The sequence below is a fragment of the Lynx rufus genome, unplaced genomic scaffold (genome assembly GCF_022079265.1).
Source record: "Lynx rufus isolate CCGP_SWC_20201006 ecotype Redwood Valley unplaced genomic scaffold, mLynRuf1.p SCAF_18, whole genome shotgun sequence".
In the NCBI taxonomy this organism is placed as follows: Eukaryota; Metazoa; Chordata; class Mammalia; order Carnivora; family Felidae; genus Lynx; species Lynx rufus.
Window position 1 is genome coordinate 15,477,168 of NW_025814832.1, and position 19,501 is coordinate 15,496,668.

The 19,501-nt window shown below is 40.4% G+C and overlaps 5 non-coding genes and 1 pseudogene across 5 annotated transcripts; 5 read left to right on the forward strand and 1 right to left on the reverse strand.

The window, feature by feature from the left end:
- Positions 1 to 1,687: 1,687 nt before the first annotated feature.
- Positions 1,688 to 1,850, forward strand: LOC124513670 (U1 spliceosomal RNA). Its single transcript, XR_006962498.1, has one exon. It is a non-coding gene; the product is annotated as a U1 spliceosomal RNA (small nuclear RNA).
- A 619-nt stretch (positions 1,851 to 2,469) lies between these two features.
- Positions 2,470 to 2,635, forward strand: LOC124513672 (U1 spliceosomal RNA). The gene has a single exon (XR_006962500.1). It is a non-coding gene; the product is annotated as a U1 spliceosomal RNA (small nuclear RNA).
- A 2,462-nt stretch (positions 2,636 to 5,097) lies between these two features.
- Positions 5,098 to 6,435, forward strand: LOC124513602 (60S ribosomal protein L10-like; annotated as a pseudogene).
- A 2,707-nt stretch (positions 6,436 to 9,142) lies between these two features.
- LOC124513684 (U4 spliceosomal RNA) lies at positions 9,143 to 9,277 on the reverse strand. The gene has a single exon (XR_006962505.1). It is a non-coding gene; the product is annotated as a U4 spliceosomal RNA (small nuclear RNA).
- Positions 9,278 to 11,005: 1,728 nt separating this feature from the next.
- On the forward strand, positions 11,006 to 11,173 carry LOC124513671 (U1 spliceosomal RNA). The gene has a single exon (XR_006962499.1). It is a non-coding gene; the product is annotated as a U1 spliceosomal RNA (small nuclear RNA).
- Positions 11,174 to 18,548: 7,375 nt separating this feature from the next.
- LOC124513657 (U1 spliceosomal RNA) lies at positions 18,549 to 18,712 on the forward strand. The gene has a single exon (XR_006962485.1). It is a non-coding gene; the product is annotated as a U1 spliceosomal RNA (small nuclear RNA).
- The last annotated feature ends 789 nt before the right edge of the window (positions 18,713 to 19,501 follow it).

Here is a 19,501-nt window from a genome sequence, read left to right on the forward strand (position 1 = left end):
ACATATATATGTTTATGTGTATATATAGATATATATTACATAGTTGTTCTTTGGGGGAGAAAATCTATAAAAATCAAACTGGTTACTGTCAAAAGGCCAGATTTGAGGAATAGTTGCAGCTCACATCACAGAGTCTCCTCCCTACTCTGCCCCAGAATGTTTTTCTCTCTCCATGTCAGACACCTGTATGTTCTCAGTTATTACTTGTTAATCTTTAATAAGATTTTTAAACAGCATTTTTTCTTCCTGTTTTAACGATATGAAACTCTGGCTAATTTGTTTTGGCAGAGGACAGAACACCAGAAGAGTTTTGTATAATAAAAAGACTTGGGAAATAAGGTGATTCTGGTGTGGTCTTGGAGAAACAATTGAAGAACAGTTGGAACTTGTAAACTCCAATTTTAATTTACAGTGAAGAAGGCAGGAGAGGATTAAGACTATTTATATGTCGATGTGAAATATTTGAATTATTAACCATTGCCTGGGACAGGATTTACTCCTTTTGAAGAGTCTAATATGAATCAATGAAGGCTGGGTGGCTTCTTGTAGGATGGAATCGCCAGTAGTATTGTTTTGGGTTTCAGAGATATCCGTTCAGGGAAGAGTGGAGGTTTAAGGATATTTGGAAGCACAACTTATTTTTGCTTGGGAAGACATCCTGGTCAGTCAGGCTTCCAGTCCTATAGACCATCATCAGTGCTACCTGAGCTGTTCTCTAATTAACTCAGCTCAGAATTAGAACTAGTGTTTATACAACTGCTCTTTTTTTTTTTAAGAGTTTCTTTTAAAAAGTCACCTCTACCCCAAACGTGGGGCTCAAACTCACCCTGAGATCAAGAGTAGCATGACCTACTGAGCCAGCCAGCTGCCCTCCTATACACCTGCTCTTTTAAGTAAGGGTGATCATTTGCTGCATATTTGAAAGAGCATAGTTTGTACTTGTGCTGGAAGCCTTGGACAACCTATTTAGCAATCTTAGGACTGGATTTTCTTTTCTTTTTTTTTTTCATGTTTATTTATTTTTGAGAGAGAAAGAGAGAGGAGTGCATGCAAGCGGGGGAGGAGAGAGTGAGGGAGACAGGATCCAAAGAGGGCTCTGTGCTGACAGGAGAGAGCCCGAAGTGGGGCTTGATCTCATGAACTTTGATATCATGACCTGAGCTGAAGTCAGACACTTTACTGACTGAGCAACCCAGGCGCCCCACTAAGACTGGATTTTCATACCCAGTTTTGCCAAATTTAATCTTTTTAGTCTTGGTATTTCAGTCATGTGGATAGCGGCTTACTGAACTGTGCTAGACATCAGTGATGTCATCAGCTCCAAAACCTTAAAAGAAGGAACTCATTTATGTCGTTTATCTTTAAATCTGTAGAGCATCTTTACCTTTAAATGTTATTTTAACAGCACCACTAACTATAGAGTAGAAATAGGATGTGCTAAATGAGATCAACAAAAGGGGTGTGGAATATGTAGATGAGCGCAGTGACTGCTGGTCATGGTTACATTTAGGCATATATTTTGCAAGATTTTGGCAATATTCAGATGTACAAAATATTTCTGCATAGTAACTGTAGTTTGGAAACTCTTTATTTCAGAAGCAGTGGGGTGGATAGAATGCATGAGGAAAGTGATCCTATCTGTAGAATGACTTGAATCTGAGGGTGAGGTGCTGGGCAAGGCATGAAGACCCTTACTAGTAGGAGACATACCATGATCATGAGGGTGGCTTTCCCAAGGTGAGGCTTACCCATTGAATCCAGGATGTGCTGACCACAAAGATTTCCCCAAATGTGCGAAGCTCAGCTGTATAACTTGTGAGAGTAGGGGACTGCATTTGTGCTTTACCCTGGTCTTCCCTTAAAAAGAAGAAAAAAAAAAAAAGAGTATGTCTTGCACATTCCAGGCCACATTAAGATGGAGAGCTTTTCTTAGGGTCTAGTAGTGAGCTGTTTCATTTACCTATAAGGGTATGGCTTGTTCTGTATAATTTTGTGTAAGTGTTTTCTATTACAATTTTTATATCCTTTCTTCATACAATAGCCTTATGGTTACATTAGGTATGTGTGGATGATTAGGGACGTCCTACCCTTTGCAGATCTTTTGGCCACACCGTCAACATCATGCCTCACAAAGTAAGAGAATACTCTCACAGGTTTTTCGGATTAGGAGAGCGGTATTTTTTGGTAGGCAGTTATTTAGCGTACCACATCATCAAAACCAAGCATACAGCAGTGTCACCCAGAGGGACTTAGAATATGTAAATGAGCAGTGTCTGCTGGTTTATGTTGTACATACATTTGTCTGTTTTGCAAGTATTATGGTACCCAAAATGTTACTGTCTGGCTTTTACAGTTTGGAGAAGTCTTCATTTCCTAAGTGACAATCTAGAGTTTGCATGAAGAGTGAAGAGAATGACCACGTGTCTAGTGCTTGGAATGAGGATGAGGTACCAACAATGCCATTTGCTTATACTTACCTGGTAGAGGAGAGATACCAGGATTGCAAAGGTGATATTTTTCTCTGGGCACATCTTACCCGTTGAATTCCAGGTGCACTGGCCTCTGTGATTTTTCTCAACTATGGGAAACTGGACTGCATGATTTGTGGTAGAGAGGGATTATGTGTGTGCTCTCCACTTGTATCTTGCATTTTGAAAAGACAGTTGAGGGGCGCCTGGGTGGCGCAGTCGGTTAAGCGTCCGACTTCAGCCAGGTCACGATCTCACACTCCGTGAGTTCGAGCCCCGCGTCGGGCTCTGGGCTGATGGCTCAGAGCCTGGAGCCTGTTTCCGATTCTGTGTCTCCCTCTCTCTCTGCCCCTCCCCCGTTCATGCTCTGTCCCAAAAATAAATAAACGTTGAAAAAAAAAATTAAAAAAAAAAAAATAAAAAAAAAAAGAAAAGACAGTTGATGATTGACTTATTACTGCTTGGCTTTTAAGCCATCAATATTTTTTGTAATCATTCTTTTTAAAAAAAAAATGTTTATTTTTGAGAGAGAGAGAGAGAGACCGAGTGCGAGTGGGGGAGGGGCAGAGACAGAGGGAGACACAGAATCCAAAGCAGACTCCAGGCTCTGAGCTGTCAGCACAGAGCCTGATGCGGGCTCGAACCCCGGAACCGCTAGATTGTGAGCTGAGCCGTGGTGGGTCGCTTAACCGACTGAGCCACCCCAGACACCCCTTTGTAGTCATTTTTCACAGGTTTTTTTTAAATGTATATTTATTTTTGAAAGAGAGTGTGAGCGGGGGAGGGGCAGAGAGAGGGGGACAAAGGATTCTAGGACTGAGCCATCCAGGCGTCCCTGTAATCATTTTGTGTAACTTGATGTGTGCGGCCGTTATTGCTTGCGTGGGTGTTCACTTTCGTACCAAGTTGTCTAGCCAAATGGAGTGTACTCGTCTGTCGACCACTAGAGGGCTCACTTTGCACCACCTCAAGCTACCTGCATCTGTTTCTGCTCTTGATTGTTCCCTAGGTGTTTACAGTAAAAGAATAGGAAGAAGAGGTTTCTAGGAAAGTTTGAGCACCTAGAAATGCACCTAGGACAGGGGATAAAGGGTGTAAATAATTTAAAGGACTGTCTTCACTTTGTTGATTAACAGTGTGATGTGATGGCTGGCAGTCTCAGTCAGTAGAACATGCAACTCTTGATCTTGGGGTTGTGAGTTTGAGCCCCACACTGGGCGTAAAGATTACTTAAAAGTAAAATCTTTTAAAAAAGTGCAAAAGGACAGATTACTTTGAAGAAAGCTGGGAATTTATAATTTACCACTTATATTCTTAACTGAGTAGTTATAATTTCAGAGGGGTTTTTCACTCCTTTTCAGGTATGTCTCATGAGCAGTATCCTTAGATTTTCCCCAAAATGAGAAACTGGACTACAGGTATAATCTCTGCTAGTGACAGTGTTTTATGTTTTCTCCTAGACCTTGATTTTTGCCCCCAAATAATTTTACTAAAGTAATGTTATGCAAGTGAAAAGCATTATACAGAAAGACTCCATCTGAATAGTAACACTCCCTTGATCCACCCTTTCACACTCTGCCCCCATTCCTCTCCCCAGAGCATTACTTTTTTTTTATTTTTAAAGTAAGCTAGAGGTCCAACATGGGGTTTGAACTCAGGATCCCAAGATCAAGAGTCACATGCTCTACCTACTGAGCTAGGCGACTCCCAGAATACTACTTTTAAAACTTGTTTAGCTGTTTTTTATAGTCAACTACAATAAATGTTTGTGCTAGTGTTTATATGAAGGATTTGGCTGATCTTCCCCACCCTAGTACATTCCTTCCTCTATCCTGTCATTTATATTCCTGGAATAATCTTTTAACTTCTTTAGTCGGTTCCCTTGGTAGCTTTAAGTCATGTATCTTTATTATTTGTTAGGTCCTCACTAAGAAAGACAAGGATATTAGCAAGACTTTGGGGTTTTAAAACAAAGTTATGATTTTTCCCCTTCCAATCATAAAAAGAAATTTATTAATAATATTTTTGTAAAAAAATAACATTTTTGTAGACTATGTACAGTCTACAGGAAGAAATGTGAGTGGTAGGAAAATGTGAAGTTTTTACCACTTGCAAATAGTATTGATTTTGAAATTTCATTTCCTTTTTATTTTATTTATTGAGATATAATTGACATACAATATTATATTAGTTTCAGGTGTACAGCATAATGATTGGACATTTGTATACATTGTGAAAAAGTTACCATAGTAAGTCTAGTTACCATCTGTCACCTTACAAAGTTAATACAATACTATTGACCAGATTCCCCATACTGTGTATTATATCCCCATGACTTCTTTATTATATAGCTGGAAGTTTGTACTTCTTAATCCCCTTCAGCCATTACACACCACCACCACCCCCCCCGACAATCAACCATCAATCTGTTCTCTCTATTGATGAGTCTAACAAACATTTTGTTTTTATAGATTCTACATATAAATGAAATCATGTGGGATTTGTCTTTCTTTAACTTAAAACCTTCATTTTTTAAGTATTCATTGCTGGAGGGTGGCTGGGTGACTCAGTCAGTTAAGTATCCGACTTTAGCTCAGGTCATGATCTCACAGTTCGTGAGTTCGAGCCCCGCATCAGGCTCTGTGCCAACAGCTCAGAGCCTGGAGCCTGCTTCAGATTCTGTGTCTTCCTCTCTCTCTGCCCCTCCCCTGCTTGCACTCTGTCTCTCTCTCAAAAATAAACATTAAAAATATTTTTTTAAGTGTTCATTGCTGGTATGTAGAAATACAGTTGATTTTTGTGTATTAATCTTGTATCCTGTGACTTTGCTAAATTCAATTATGAATTTTAGTAGGTTTTTTTGGTGTAAATGCTTTAGGATTTTCAACATAAACTGTCATGTCATATGTGAATAGAAACTGTTTTCCTTCTTTCTTTCCAAACTAAGGCTTTTAATTTATTTTCCTTGCCTTAACCTCTAGCTGGAATAAAAGTGGCTAAAGTAATCATGCTTGTTTTTTCCTTATCTGGAAGAAAAATACTTTCACCATAAAGTGTATTAGCTGTAGGATTTTCATAGATACCATTTATCAGTCTAGTGGTACTTTGCTAAGTTTTTTGAAATCATAAATGGATATTGAATTTTGTTAACTACTTTTTCTGCAACTACTTCTTAATCTGTTGATATGATGAATTATATGGCTTGATTTTCTAATGTTAAACCAACTTTGCATTCCTGGGATAAACCCTACTTGATCATGATGTACTATTACTCTTTTTGTTTATTGCTGGATTTGGTTTGCAGTTTTAAAGGAATTAAAGTAATTTTGTATCTATGTCCATGAGGGATAATATTCTGTACTTTTCTTACATGGTCTTCATCTGGTTTAGGTATCAGAGTAATGCTGCTTCATAAAATAAGTTGGCTCCATCCCTTGGGTGCGCCATTGAAGGTCCTTGGTGTCACATGGGGCAGAAAAAGGCAAAAGTGGTTGGGTTCCCACTCTGGCCAAATGGTGTTGGATGAATGTGAGCAGCTCTCCTCCCAAGTCCGGGTATTTGTGCCAACGAGTATATGGTGAAAAGCTGTGGCAAAGATGGCTTTCATATTTGTGTGTGGCTCCACTCCTTCCTATCATCCACATCAACAAGATGTTGTCCTGCACTGAGGCTGAGGAGTGTCTTCAGAAAGCTGCAGGGCACATTGGTCCACGTTGGCCAAATTAGCATGTCCATCCACACCAAACTGCAGAACAAGAATCATGTGATAGAGGTCCTATGCAGGGTTGAGTTCAAGTTCCTTGGCTGACAGAACATCTACATCTCCAAGAAGTAGTACTTTACCAAGGTTAATGTGGGTGAATTTGAAGACATTATGGCTGAAAGGCAGCTCATCTCTGGTGGCTGTGGGATCAGATATATCCCTAATTGTGTCCCCCTGGATAAATGTCAGGCCCTGCACTCATGAGGGTTTCAGTGCTGCCCCTCCTTACTCATACCCACCAATAAAACCTACTTCTTGTCCAAAAAAATTGGGGGGGGGGTAGGTAAGGAGGTAGGAAATGTTTCCTTCTCTTCTGTTTTCTCAGATTAGTTTTGTGCAGAAGAGTGACATGATTGAATTTAGGCTTTAGCAGGATACTTGGCTACTGTGTTAATAGACTGGGAGTGGTGAAAGGATGGAAGAAGAGAGATTACTTAGAATGTCACTGCACTCTTCTAGGCAGGAAATGAGAATGGTTTGTACCAAAGTGGTAGCACTGGAGGTGGTGAGAAGGGGTCAGATTCTGAACATATTTTTAAAGGAAAAATGATAAAGACTTGCTGTGGATTGAATGTGTTATATAAGAGGAAAGAAAGGAGAAAAATATGACCCCTAAGTTTTATCTGTACCTTTAATTTTTTTTTCACCTATTAAGTGTAGAATCCAGGAGGCTGTACCTCCTGCTCCTCCTCTCCATCATTCTTATTCACAGATGGGGAGGCCAGGGTATCAACATCTCAAGGTACTTAAAATCATGTGGGAAAGGATGGTCTCATTCTTTACATTGTAAAAAAACTTTTTTGCGTGAAAAACTTCTAATGTAAATTAAAATAGATTAATAATAATAGTATTCTCCTATTTAGCAACACTAAGTTAAGCTTCAGCAATGAACAACTCAAGGCCAATCTTGTTTCATCTATACCTCTACACTTTAAACCTCCAAACCTATCTTGAAATAAACCCATACATCATGGTGTTTCAGGCATGATTATTTCAGTATGTATCTCTAAATATAATGGCTGTACTTTTTCTTGACATTTTTAGCTACTTTATTGAAGTATGATATAAAATAACATTCACCCATTATTTGGTTTAATGATTAGTATTTTATACAGTTGTCAAACCATTACCACAATCCAGTTTTAGCACATTTTTATGACCCTCCCCACCCAAATTCTCCTGTGCCCATTTGCAGTTGCCCTGGTTCCCATGCCCCAACCCTAGCCATGGGCAACAATGGATCTATCTCTTATAGATTTGCCTTATCTAGAAATTTCATATAAAATGGAATCACATAGTGTATAGTGTGTCTGACTTCTTTCATGTAGCATAATGTTTTTGAGTTCATTCATACTGATAAATTTATCATTATTTTATTCCTTTTTATTGCTAAATAGTATTCTGTTGTTCTGCTTATTTTTCTATTCTGTATTTTTATCAAGCAGGTAAGCCTGTACCACCTATTTTGTGGCACTGGAATGCTAACTTTATTTGTTGTTTTTCCTGATTTTATCTCTTGTGAAAAAGGAGGTTTAAGATTTATTTCTGGCTGGTTTGTTTTTCTCTAGGTCAGTTTGAATTCTGGACTCTTGAGGCTGTTAAAATAACCAGGTATATTACTCTTTTTTTTTTAAATGTTTATTTGTTTTTGAAAGAGAGACAGAGCATGAGCAGAGGAGGGGCAGAGAGAGAGGGAGACACAATCCGAAGCAGGCTCCAGACTCTGAGCTGTCAGCACAGAGCCCAACATGGGGCTCAAACCCCCAAACTGTGAGATCATGACCTGAGCTGAAGTCAGACGCTTAACTGACTGAGCCACCCAGGCACCCTATCGGCTTTTTTGTTTATTTATTTACTTCTGAGAGAGAGGGAGAGCATGACCAGGGGAGAGGCGCAGAGAGAGAGAGAGAGAGAGAGAGAGAGAGAGAGAGAGAGAGAATCCCAAGCAGGCTCCCTGCTGTCAGCATAGAGCCAATCCCATGAACCATGAGATCTTGACCTAAGCCAAAACCCGAGTCAGACCTCAACCAACCCAGCCACACAGTTACCCCGAGCATCCAACTCTTGATTTTGGCTCAGGTCATGATCCCAAGGTCGTGGGATCGAACCCCGCGATGGGCTCGCGTCAGGCTTGTATCAGGCTCTGTGCTGAGCATGGAGCCTGCTTGGGATTCTCTTTCTCTCTCTCTCTCTCTCTCTCCCTCTGCCCCTGTCCCCCACTTGAACTCTCTCTCTCTAAAAAGAAAAAATAAAAAACATTTTTTCCACCTACATGTTTTTTCCCAACCTGTATATTCAATTTTTTATTTCTACAATCATATATTTAAGATCTTTACTTGTTTTTCTTTTCTATCCATATACTTTCTTGTACTTGTTTTTCAGGTGCAAGGTGTTTTAGCTGAGGATTTTTTTTTTAATTTTTGTTAATGTTTATTTATTTTGAGGGAGAGAGAGACAGAGTGCAAACTGGGGAGGGGCAGAGAGAGAGGGAGATACAGAATCTGAAGAAGGCTCCAGACTCCGTGCTGTCAGCACAGAGCCCCATGTGGGTTCAAAATCACAAGCTGCGAGATCATGACCTGAGCAGAAGTCGGACGCTTAACCGACTGAGCCACCCAGGTGTCCCAGCTCTCTAATGATAGTTTTTATTTTCATTTTTAGTTTTCTTCCCTTTGCATAATCTGCCTTCTCCAAACTGTCTTCTTGTGGTTGGTTTGTTTAGCTTCTTTCATGTTAGAGGCTTTTGTCTGACCAGATGTCTGGTCATCCTTGGTGGTTCAGTGTTCCTTGATTATTTATAAATGTTCAATATACCATTTCTACCCATTACCCAGAATTATTTACAGTGGTGAAAAATTGAACCAACCTAAGTGTCCAGCATTAGGGGAATGATTATATAAATTATGGGCCATCCATAAGATGGATTGTCATGCCGAAATTAAAAAAAATTTTTTAAGTTTATTCATTTTTGGGGAAAGTTTTCAATTAGCAATAATCGCGCCTTGGATAAACCTCATTGGCTACGATACTGCCACTGTGCAAAGCTTAAGTTTATTCATTTTTGAGAGAGAGACAGTGTGAGTGGGAGGGGGGCAGAGAGAGAGGGAGACACAGAGTCCGAAGCAGGCTCCAGGCTCTGTTGAGCTGTCAGCACAGAGCCCGACACGGGGCTTGAACTTGGGAATGGTGAGATCATGACCTAGGCTGAAGTCGGGTGCTTAACCAGCTGAGCCACCCAGGTGCCCCAGAAATTTAAAATTATATTAACAAGTAGGGAGTTAATTGGAAGCACTTAGGGCCAAGGCAAGGGCTTCCCTGTAGAGTAATCTGCATAGGCCCTTGTAGCAGAGAAAGCCCATGGCTGACATCTTTGGGACTTTGTTTTAGGGTGTTCACATTTTTCAGAGGAAACTTCCAGTATCCTAGAAGGTAAAGGTTTGTTGCCAGTGTCCTGGAAATCAAATGGAAGTTGAGAGGGAGGTCTCAGCATTCAGCCTTTGGAATGTATATGTACATTTTCTTTTCAGTAAAAGTTTGAGTTTTCATCTGAGCTTCTCCAGAGAGCTCCAGAGATGCAGAAATTTAAAGTCCTGCTTCCTGTATATTTTTAATGAGAATGAAGTTAGTTGGTAAAATAATGTATGCATTAATTATATGTTATAATTATATGTTGTATTGTCTTCACTATTTTGTTTTTTTAATTTTTTAAAGTTTGTTTCTTTTGAGAGAGAGAACACACTCAGCCCAATTCAGGGCTTGAACTCAGGTACCATGATATCAGTACCTGAGCCGACATCCAGAGTCAGCCTAATCGATGCTTAACTGACTGAGCCACCCAGGTGCCCCTGTCTTGACTATTTGAAAAAAAACAAACAAAAACCCTGCTCTAGAGACCCACAGTCTAGTGAGTAAGGGAATTGAATGCCAGGCAGAGAGAAAGTAAAGAAGCAATATAGGCACAGGCTAAACTGCTCTCAAGGAAAGCAGTCCGTCCTTAGGGGGCTAGGTGTTAACAGACCATGGGCAGGAGTAGGAGACAAAGCTTGGAGCCTGAGCTGGGTGGGAGAGCTGGCTCAATAGTTCTTCCCCCTTCTGTACAAACTGAGGAACAGATTCAGAGTCTAAAAGCTTATCTAGAATTGTGCAGTGTGTACGCTGAATTGCATTCAAGATCTTGGATGCCAAAACCCTCACTCTGCAATACACCCTGCCAGCATGTAGCCGCAACATTCTCCACTCCTTGCTCTTCCACCTCCTGGAATAGGAGAAAATGGTATGGAGCATTGATATCCCTAGAAACCCTGAAGCTAAACTGGCTTGCGGCTAAAGGCTCATTTGTGTTGGTTTGCTGAAGGGTACTTCACACAGGGAGATCTGAAGACCAGCTACACCAAAATTCGGGAGAGGGATGGATGGATTTTTGTCAAGAAAATAGCCTGTAGACATCAGTTAGGTTGGGGCAAATAGGAGGAGGAGCTGGTCTGAAGAGGCAGCCTCAAGGGGACTCACTCACGTGTAGGCTTAACCCGCCCAGGGTGTATGACGTTATAGTTGGAAGTGGAGTATATAGACTCAAGACTCAGGGCATTTTGGAACTGTGTTTTCTGGAGAGATGTGCATGATTATTTGCCGTTACCAATTAAGGTACGTAGTAAGAAAATCAGGCTTTGAGTGTCGCTATATAGATAAAAGCCAATTAGAGTCGTTTAAGGAGTGACCCCAACCTCAAAGTGGTGTGCGCAGCAGTGGGTATCACTGTGATCACTTCCATCTCATACTTACCTAACAGGGGAAATAACCATGGTTACAAAGGTAGCTGCTCAGGGTGAGGTTTATCCATTGTACTCTAGGTGTGCTGCTGGTCCCTGTGATTTCCCCAAATGTGGGAAGCTAAAGCTGCATGACTTCTGGTAGTGGGGAACTGTGTTCTGGTTTCCCCTATGTGGTTGTGTCCAATAACAGTTACTATAGTTGTTTTTTGGTGCGTTACTAAGGCATTTTGGAGGAAATTGGCCTGAAATTCTTGCTACTAAGATTGCTCTGTTTTAGCCTATTCAGTTGGTAATGCTTTTTGGTGGTAGTGAATTGCTTATGTTTGGGTAAGTTAATTCTATAATTACTAAGCTTGTTTCTTTATACCATGTTAAACTTGTTTTATATCCTATTGGACAGCACTGCTACCCTTACCTAAAAAGTTCCCACATTCAGCTTTCTTTTGTGAAAGCTGCGGGGTGCGGGTACGGGGCGGGCCTAGAGTTCTAGAGAGTGAGCCAGTGTGGAGCCTCTCCCCTGCTTGCTCAAGGACGCGTGCATGCGCATGTGCTCTCTCTCTCTCTCTCTCAAGATAAATGAAGTTTAAAAATATATGTTAAAAAGAAAAAGAGCTACCTGGGATCCACAGAAGCCACTATTGAATTCAGGGTTGGTTTAAACATTTAGGTACTATAGGCAGGGTGCCTAAAACAGTTTTAAAATCAAAGAAAAAAGGTGAATTTTTAGGTGGAAGAAAATGTCATATATGGGAATGCTTGGCTGGCTCAGTCGGTAGAGCATGCAACTTTTGCTCTCAGGTTCATTATGAGTTCGAGCCCATGTTGGAGGTAGAGGTTACTTTCAAAAAAAAGAAAAGAAATGTCATGTATAATAATATATTTATCTTCTTATAAATGCAGTCACATAATTTTAATGTGTATGGTTTTTTTAATGGAGAAAGGGTCCATGAAGGCAAAAGTGTGTAGGGCCCTTTAAAATCATAACATGGTCCTGACTGAAGCTGATTCTTACTTTCATTAGTTCTCACCACTTTTCATATAGTTCTGGCAGGCAGGTCTATTTTCCTTACAGGTTGTGATCTTATTATTGAAGGCAGAATCTATCTCTGCATTGTTTCTTTTAGTATCTCTAGTGCTTAGGCTGGTAGCTGGCACCTTAAAAGTTTAGGTGGCTTGGGGTGCCTGGGTGGCTCGGTGGGTTGAATGTCCGACTTCAGCTCAGGTCATGATCTTATGGTTCGTGGGTTCGAGCCCCATATTGGGCTTTGTGCTGGCAGCATGGAGCGTGCTTGGGATTCTGTGTCTCCTTCTCTGTCACTGCCCCTCCCCCACTCGTGCGCAGGTGCTCGCTCTCTGTCTCTCTCAAAAATAAATATTTTTTAAAAAGCTTAGGTAGCTGTGAGAAGTGTGTACTACATACATTTAAGTAATGACTTGAGAACAGTTTTTCATTTTGCTTAATCATTAGCAGTACTGATAGAAATTCAAGAATACTTTGTGAATACTGAAGATACTAGAATAGACGGTGTGGCCCTCGGAATAGCAAAAAGTCTCTGAGTACTTACGAAGTCAAATCTGTGGGGGACACAAATAGTCCTAGAGGTCTCAGGGCTATAGCTAGCCTGGCATTCATGGATACCATGGAAACAGCCGAAGTTTTACCTTCCTTCTGTGAAATCAAATCTCCCGGAATGAAATTAGGAAGGTAGTTCAATAATGAAATGATACTTTATATAACTGAAGTGGGCTGGGTCACACTTTGTAGATGAAGTTATCTAGCAAATGTCTAACTAGCGTGACTGAAGCCAGGGCCGATGTGTGAATGGGATCAGCTACCTGCAACCCAGGGTAGAGTGGCTGTAGAGTGTTACTCATGCTTTCCTGGTAGTGGATTAGATTCCTTTTGTTTGTGCTGTGGGCAACTTCTTGACAGTTACACCTGCTTTATAAACTTACATAACAAAACTCAGCTTTTAAAAATTGAATATACATGCCACCCTCATTATATTTCTACATATCACTCCTTCTCTGGTCCCATGAGTCTAAGGAATGGATGGAGATTGAGAGATGGAGATGAGACTCACAGACTGAGGGGCTTGTCAATTGGAACAGAACATCTGAATTGGCAGGGAAGCCATAATCTAGGAACTCTCCAAATACTCACTGTACTGAGGGAGGGGCTGTGTTTCTCCATCTTGGCTTATTTGGGGCCTTTGATTTAGTTGGTCATTGTAGTTGGTTGTTTTATTCTCTATGTACATACAAATTATTACTGATAATTATTGTTTCTAGAAGGTATATTCAAGCACTGATACCTAAAATATGGTTAAATCACAATTTCAACCTAAGACTATTTGATGTTAAACCCAGTATTCAAAACTCTTTATTTTTTAAAAAAAAATTTTAATGTTTATTTATTTTTGAGAGAGAGAGAGAGAGAGCATGAGTGGGAGAGGGGCAGAGAGAGAGAGAGAGAGTCAGACACAGAATCTGAAGCAGGCTCCAGGCTCTGAGCTGTCAGCACAGAGCCGGACGTGGGGCCCGAACCCATGAACTGTGAGATCATGACCGATGCTTAACAGACTGAGCCACCCAGGCACTCTGCGTTCAAAACTCTTTAAATACTATGCAATACTCCTGCAGTGATTCAACTAGGATTTGGTGGTCCCCATATTTTTTTTAAGTTAATTTATTTGTTTATTTTGAGAGAGAGTGAGAGTGCATGGGAGGGACAGAGAGAGAGGTGGGGGGAGAGAGAGAGAACCCCAAGCAGGCTCCACACAGCTCGGATCCCAATGCCGGGCTCAAACCCACAAACCACAAGATCATGACCTGAGCCAAAATCATGACCTGATGCTTAATGGACTGAGCCACCCAGGCACCCCTGGTATTTCCTTATTATTCATAATCTCCTTATTATGAAGAAAAAACAGTCTAACAATATTATTGAAATTCTGTAACCTGTATTTCACAACTAATAAAATTTATGTCTTTTGCATTTCCTTTCAGTAATTTTCATTAAGGATACACATTTTTACAAAATTGTGGTCATGGTATACATACCATTTCATATTCTGTTTCCTCCTAACCTTTTATATAATTTTTTCATGTTGTTAATTATTATTTACTATTACGTTTTTTTAATATTTCCCCTATTGTTTTGACGTCAAAGGTTTTTGGGCTACTTTGGTTTTTGCAATGGTAAATAAATCTATGATGAATACCTTTGTACATAGGACATTGTCTTTCTCTAGAATTACTTCCTTCAGGTAAATTAAAAGAAATTTCTGGGTCAAAAAGTATGAGCATTTTTTGGCATGAGATGTATATAATTAGGGTTATTTATTTATTTATTTATTTTGCTGTAAGTAATATTACAGTCATGTTACAGAATATTTAGGGGAAAAAATATTAGTCCATAGTTCTTTGATGACACTAACATAATTATATTAGTTTGTATTTTGGTGTATTTCCCTTAAGTCTCTTAAAGTTAGAAATAGCTTTAGAAATAGCTTTTTTTTTTTTTTTTGAGAGAGAGAGAGAGACAGAGGAGAGAGAATCCCAAGCAGACTCTGCACTGTTAGCACGAAGCCCAACAAGGGGGCTTGAACTCACAAACAGTGAGATTATGACCTGAGCCAAAATCAAGACTCAGATGCTTAACTGACTGAGCCACCCAGGTGTCCCAGAAATAGTTTTAATCATATTATATATTCAATTTTGTATGCTGCTTTTATGGCATGCAACATTATATAATTTAGGCTTTCTTCTCATTCTTAACAAACTTGAAGTTAGTTTTATAATTAGCTATGAACCCTGAAATTAGAGATCTAGACTTTGAAAGATAAAAGAAAAGTTGTTTCTAAAGAACTTGAAAATATTTATCACATGTCACCTCTTCTCCCCACACCCACCCCCAATAATTTAAGGCACTTCTTAAGATGACTGTAAAATAACAGGGAAAAAAACTATTAAAAATTACCCCAAGGGGTATGCCTGGCTGGCTCAGTTGGTAGCATATGTGACTCTTGATCTCAGGGTCGTGTTTTTGAGCTCCACTTCGGGTATGCAGTATACGTAAAAATTTATTTAATTAAATAAGTAAACAAATAAAATTAAAATTACCTCAAAAATCATCATTAATTACTTACAAAGATATATCTACAATGCTGTTCATATATATATGAACAGTGGCAATAAACTAGAAGCAATAGAATACTGATTATACAGTTATCTGTGACCCAGTATATATAGCAAAAGGAATGGAAAACATAAAGTAGCACATGAAGTATAATCCTATTAAAATATATATTTATATTGAAATTAACCATGTTTAATATCAAAGTGTTAACAGTAATAATTTTGTAGTGTAATTGTGGGTTTTTAAAATTTAATGTTTATTTTTGAGAGAGAGAGAGACAGAGTGCGAGTGGGGGAGGGTCGGAGAGAGAGGGAGACAGAATCTGAAGCAGCTTCCAGGCTCTCAGCTGTCAGCACAGAGCCCCAAACGGGGCTCAAACTCATAAACCACGAGATCATGACCTGATCTGATCATGACCTGATCTGACTTGACCTGATCTGATCTGACCTGATCGGTTTGGACGCCTAACCGACGGAGCCAGCCTTTTTTTTTTTTTTTTTTCTCCTCCAGCATCTAAATAGACTTTTTTTTTTTCTTTTACTTATTTGGACAGAAAAGAAAATTCGTCAGCTTTCATCATAGTCTCCCTAAGTGTTGGAAACACATTAAACTCACCAATAGTGGACATTGTAGAAAAGCATCACAAATTAAAAATATATTTCTCCATGTGGTAAAAGTACTTTCAATCCAATTAAAGGACACAGCGAAGGTATTTTGAAACACAGTTTTAAAATTTGGCCTACAATCCGTGGCATCGAATTCAAACCATAGGGCAAGGGGGATCATCACGAACGCAGGCTACAGGAATGGCATGGAGTTCAGGAGCATGCTGCCAGCAACACGTTTAATTAACTGAGTGTGAACAAGGAAAAAAGTCCCAAAGCCTGAGTAGAATAGATTTTGCATTTCTAAAAAAAAAAAAAAAAAAAATGAGGGGGCTATGTAAACCAGGCTGGAGGGGGATCATGTAACTCCAGGAATCACTCATTTCTTGTCTGTGGGAGATGGTCAGACCAGGGACCACCCTGGTAGAGGTCTCCCCTGGAGACACGCAGACCTGGGCTAAGAAGGAGCCCCAGATGTCATGGGAAACAATGGAGCCCTTGCTCCCTGTGGTTTAATTTTTTAAAAACACTTTTCTGCCTTTGGGGTGCCTGGGTGGCTCAGTCAGTTAAGTGTCTGACTCTTTATTTTGGCTCAGGTCATGATCTCATGGTTCCTGAGATCACAACCCTCATCCGGCTCTGCGCAGACAGCGCAGGGCCTACTTGGGATTCTCTCCGTCTCTTTGCCCTTTGCCTGCTCAAGCAGTCTGTCTGTCTCTCTCTCTGCCTCTAAATAAGTAAATAAATAAATAAAATTTAATAACACTTTTCTGCCTTTTCCAAATTATCTACAAGGGACATTTATCACAATTGTAATAGTTTAAAATACCCTCAGGTGCCTGGGTGGCTCAGTTGGTTAAGCATCTGACTTCGGCTCAGGTCATGATCTTGCGGTTTGTAAGGTCAAGCCCTGTATGGGGCTCCGTGCTGACAGCTCAGAGAATTGGATTCTGTGTCTGCCTCTCCCCCACTCACGCTCTGTCTCTCTCTCAAAAATAAATAAACATTAAAAGAAATTTTTTTTAATGCCCTCAAAAATTTTAAACAAAGGAAAGCTTTTTACTTATTTTTTTTAATGTTTATTTTTGAGCAAGTGCTTGTGCCTGTGCACAAGAGGGGGAGGGGGAGAGAGAAAGGGAGACAGAGAATTCCAAGCAGGCTCCCACAGTCAGAGCAGAGCCCCATGCAGGGCTCAGACTGTGAGATCATGACCTGAGCCAAAATCAAGAGTTGGCTGCTTAATGAACTGAGCCACCCAGGTGCCCCAAAGCAAAGCTGTTTTAAAAAAAAATCACATGTACTGGGGTTCCTGGCTAGCTCAGTTGGTAGAGCATGCAACTGTTGCTTTCGGAGTTGTGAATTCAAGTTGCACGTTGGGCATAGAGACTACTTAAAAAAAAATGAAGGGTAGCAGAATATGCCACCCCCAAATATGCCCACCTTGGCATAAGGATTCTTTTGAGCTAAAAGCACTTGAAAAACAGCATATAAGAAGAGGGTCTTGACCTACCCTTTTCTTCCTGAGATCAGGAAATAAAACTCCCATGTAAAAGATGTCTTCCCTATACCAGGGGATAAGAAATGTTCTCAGAAAAGGGGAGTCAGACCTGAGAGAATTTTGTACAAACCTTGTTAAAAAGAATTCGTGTCTATCTATAACCTCCTCATTTATGTTACTTTTGCACAATTGCCTCTTCTTGTTCAATCTAATATGAAAGCATTTAATTTTGCCATTTCTTTATTTCCTTATAAGAACTTCTGTGTCAGGTAAATTTCTGTTAAATTTCTAATGCCTTAATCCTGCTGACCTGTCTATGCCAATCTAATTCTCAGGCCCAGCCAGAGACGCTAACAGGGCAGAGGTAAAGTTTTGCCTCTCTACACCATGAAAGCCTTCAATACTACAGTTGTTGCAAACACGATGGTTTTGCCCAGAGCACCTGGTCAGCAGGGGCAGAAAGGATAACCTAATGTGCTATTTATTTTTGTTCTCTAAAAAGAAGGAGGCGTACTTGGTTTGTTATCAAATCCAGGCTGGTTGCTTTTTCCCTTTGTGTGGAAAATTGCAGGCTCAAATCATGGCGAAGCCATCTTTGGGTCCCCAACTACACAGGGCACCTAACCCTGGAATGTGGCCGGGGTGGAGGTGGAGAGGCTTGAGGCTGCATTTCACGTGTATTCTCTTATTCCGTCCTCACAGAAACCTTGTGAGGTAAAGGTAGGCAGGCAGTATTATTTCTTTACAATTTTGGGAAATGGAGGCTGAGGGAGACTGGGAGTATGACCTAGGCCCTCAGTGGAACAGCAATTCAGACCAGCGTAACGGACCGTGCGATTTTCCCTCCCGGTGGCAAGTCACTGCCTCCCAAACTGCTCTGTCCTGCAGCACAGAATTTAGACTCGTGACAGATGCAAGGCCGGAACCTTTGCGTACGCGCTTGGGAAGGCAAGGATTTTAAAATCTAACCAGCTACACCCGTGGGTGACAGTCTTTTGAATCGTTTCGAAGAATAGCTAAAATGAATTTTTCCGTTTCTCTAACAAGTGGAGTGACGTCAGTAGTGACGACAAGTGACAAGAGGCGGGCATATGGAGATGAAGGGTGAGGTGACTACGTGTTGGAGCTCATTTTTCACGAGGCAGAATTTCCACTAAATATCCACTGGTGTGTTCTGGTCAGTGTCATGTGAATAATGCCATAGTTTCGAACCAAGGGCCTAAAGAACTTGGAATATAATTGACCATGACTGTATAGTGTGTTGAGGACGAGGGTGAAGTACCAGGCAAGTGTCAGAATTCATACTTACCTGGCAGGGGAGATACCATGATCATGAAGGTGGTTTTCCCAGGGCGAGGCTCACCCATTGCACTCCGGGTGTGCTGACCCCTGCGATTTCCCCAAATGTGGGAAACTCGACTGCATAATTTGTGGTAGTGGGGGACTGCGTTCGCGCTTTCCCCTGGCAAAAGTCCTAAAGGCAGAACTGTCATCTGGGCTATAGTTTCTCTTTCTTGCCTGCTGGGTATGGCTTGATGGTGTGTGTTACATGTAAGTTTTAGGAGTATCTGGGTTAAGTCAGTAGTTTAGGTTTCCATTTCAGGTCATGATATTATGGAAATGACACGGTACAAAAAGATGCCTGAAATAAGTTTTATCCTGTTCATTCACGCATGCGAATTTCAGTGATTAGTGTTTTAGTGTTGGGATGTTGATTGTTCTGCAGAGCAACGTGGACAGCAAGGTTAAAGAGCTGGATAAAAGCTGTCTTACCTTGCTCCTGCAGTGCTGATTCCACACCTTGTATAGGCTTTAAGGTCCACTACTTCCTAGAGACTATTTTTTGACAGTAAGCTCTGGTGGTTACTGGAAAAAAAGGAAGGCTAGAAATACTAAGGGAATGAATGTCAATCCATGCTTCAGTTCTCAAGGGATGTATGTGTTCTGGAGTTTTAAGAAAAAATAATCCTGTGACACTGAAGTGGGTCTCAGGGTTTTTACTTATGTTTTATTTGAACTTATTATGTTAAGAATGTAGTCATGTATTTGTGTAAATGCAATTATATAAAACATAACTTTAGAGAGATCAAAAACCATTAAGATGACTATTATTAAGCGGCACCTGGTTGGCTCAGTGGGTTAAGCATTCAACTCTTGATCTCACCTCAGGTCTTTGTTATTGTTGTTGTTGTTTGTTTTGTTTTTAATGTTTTTTATTTATTTTTGAGAGAGAGAGAGCACGAACAGGGGAGAG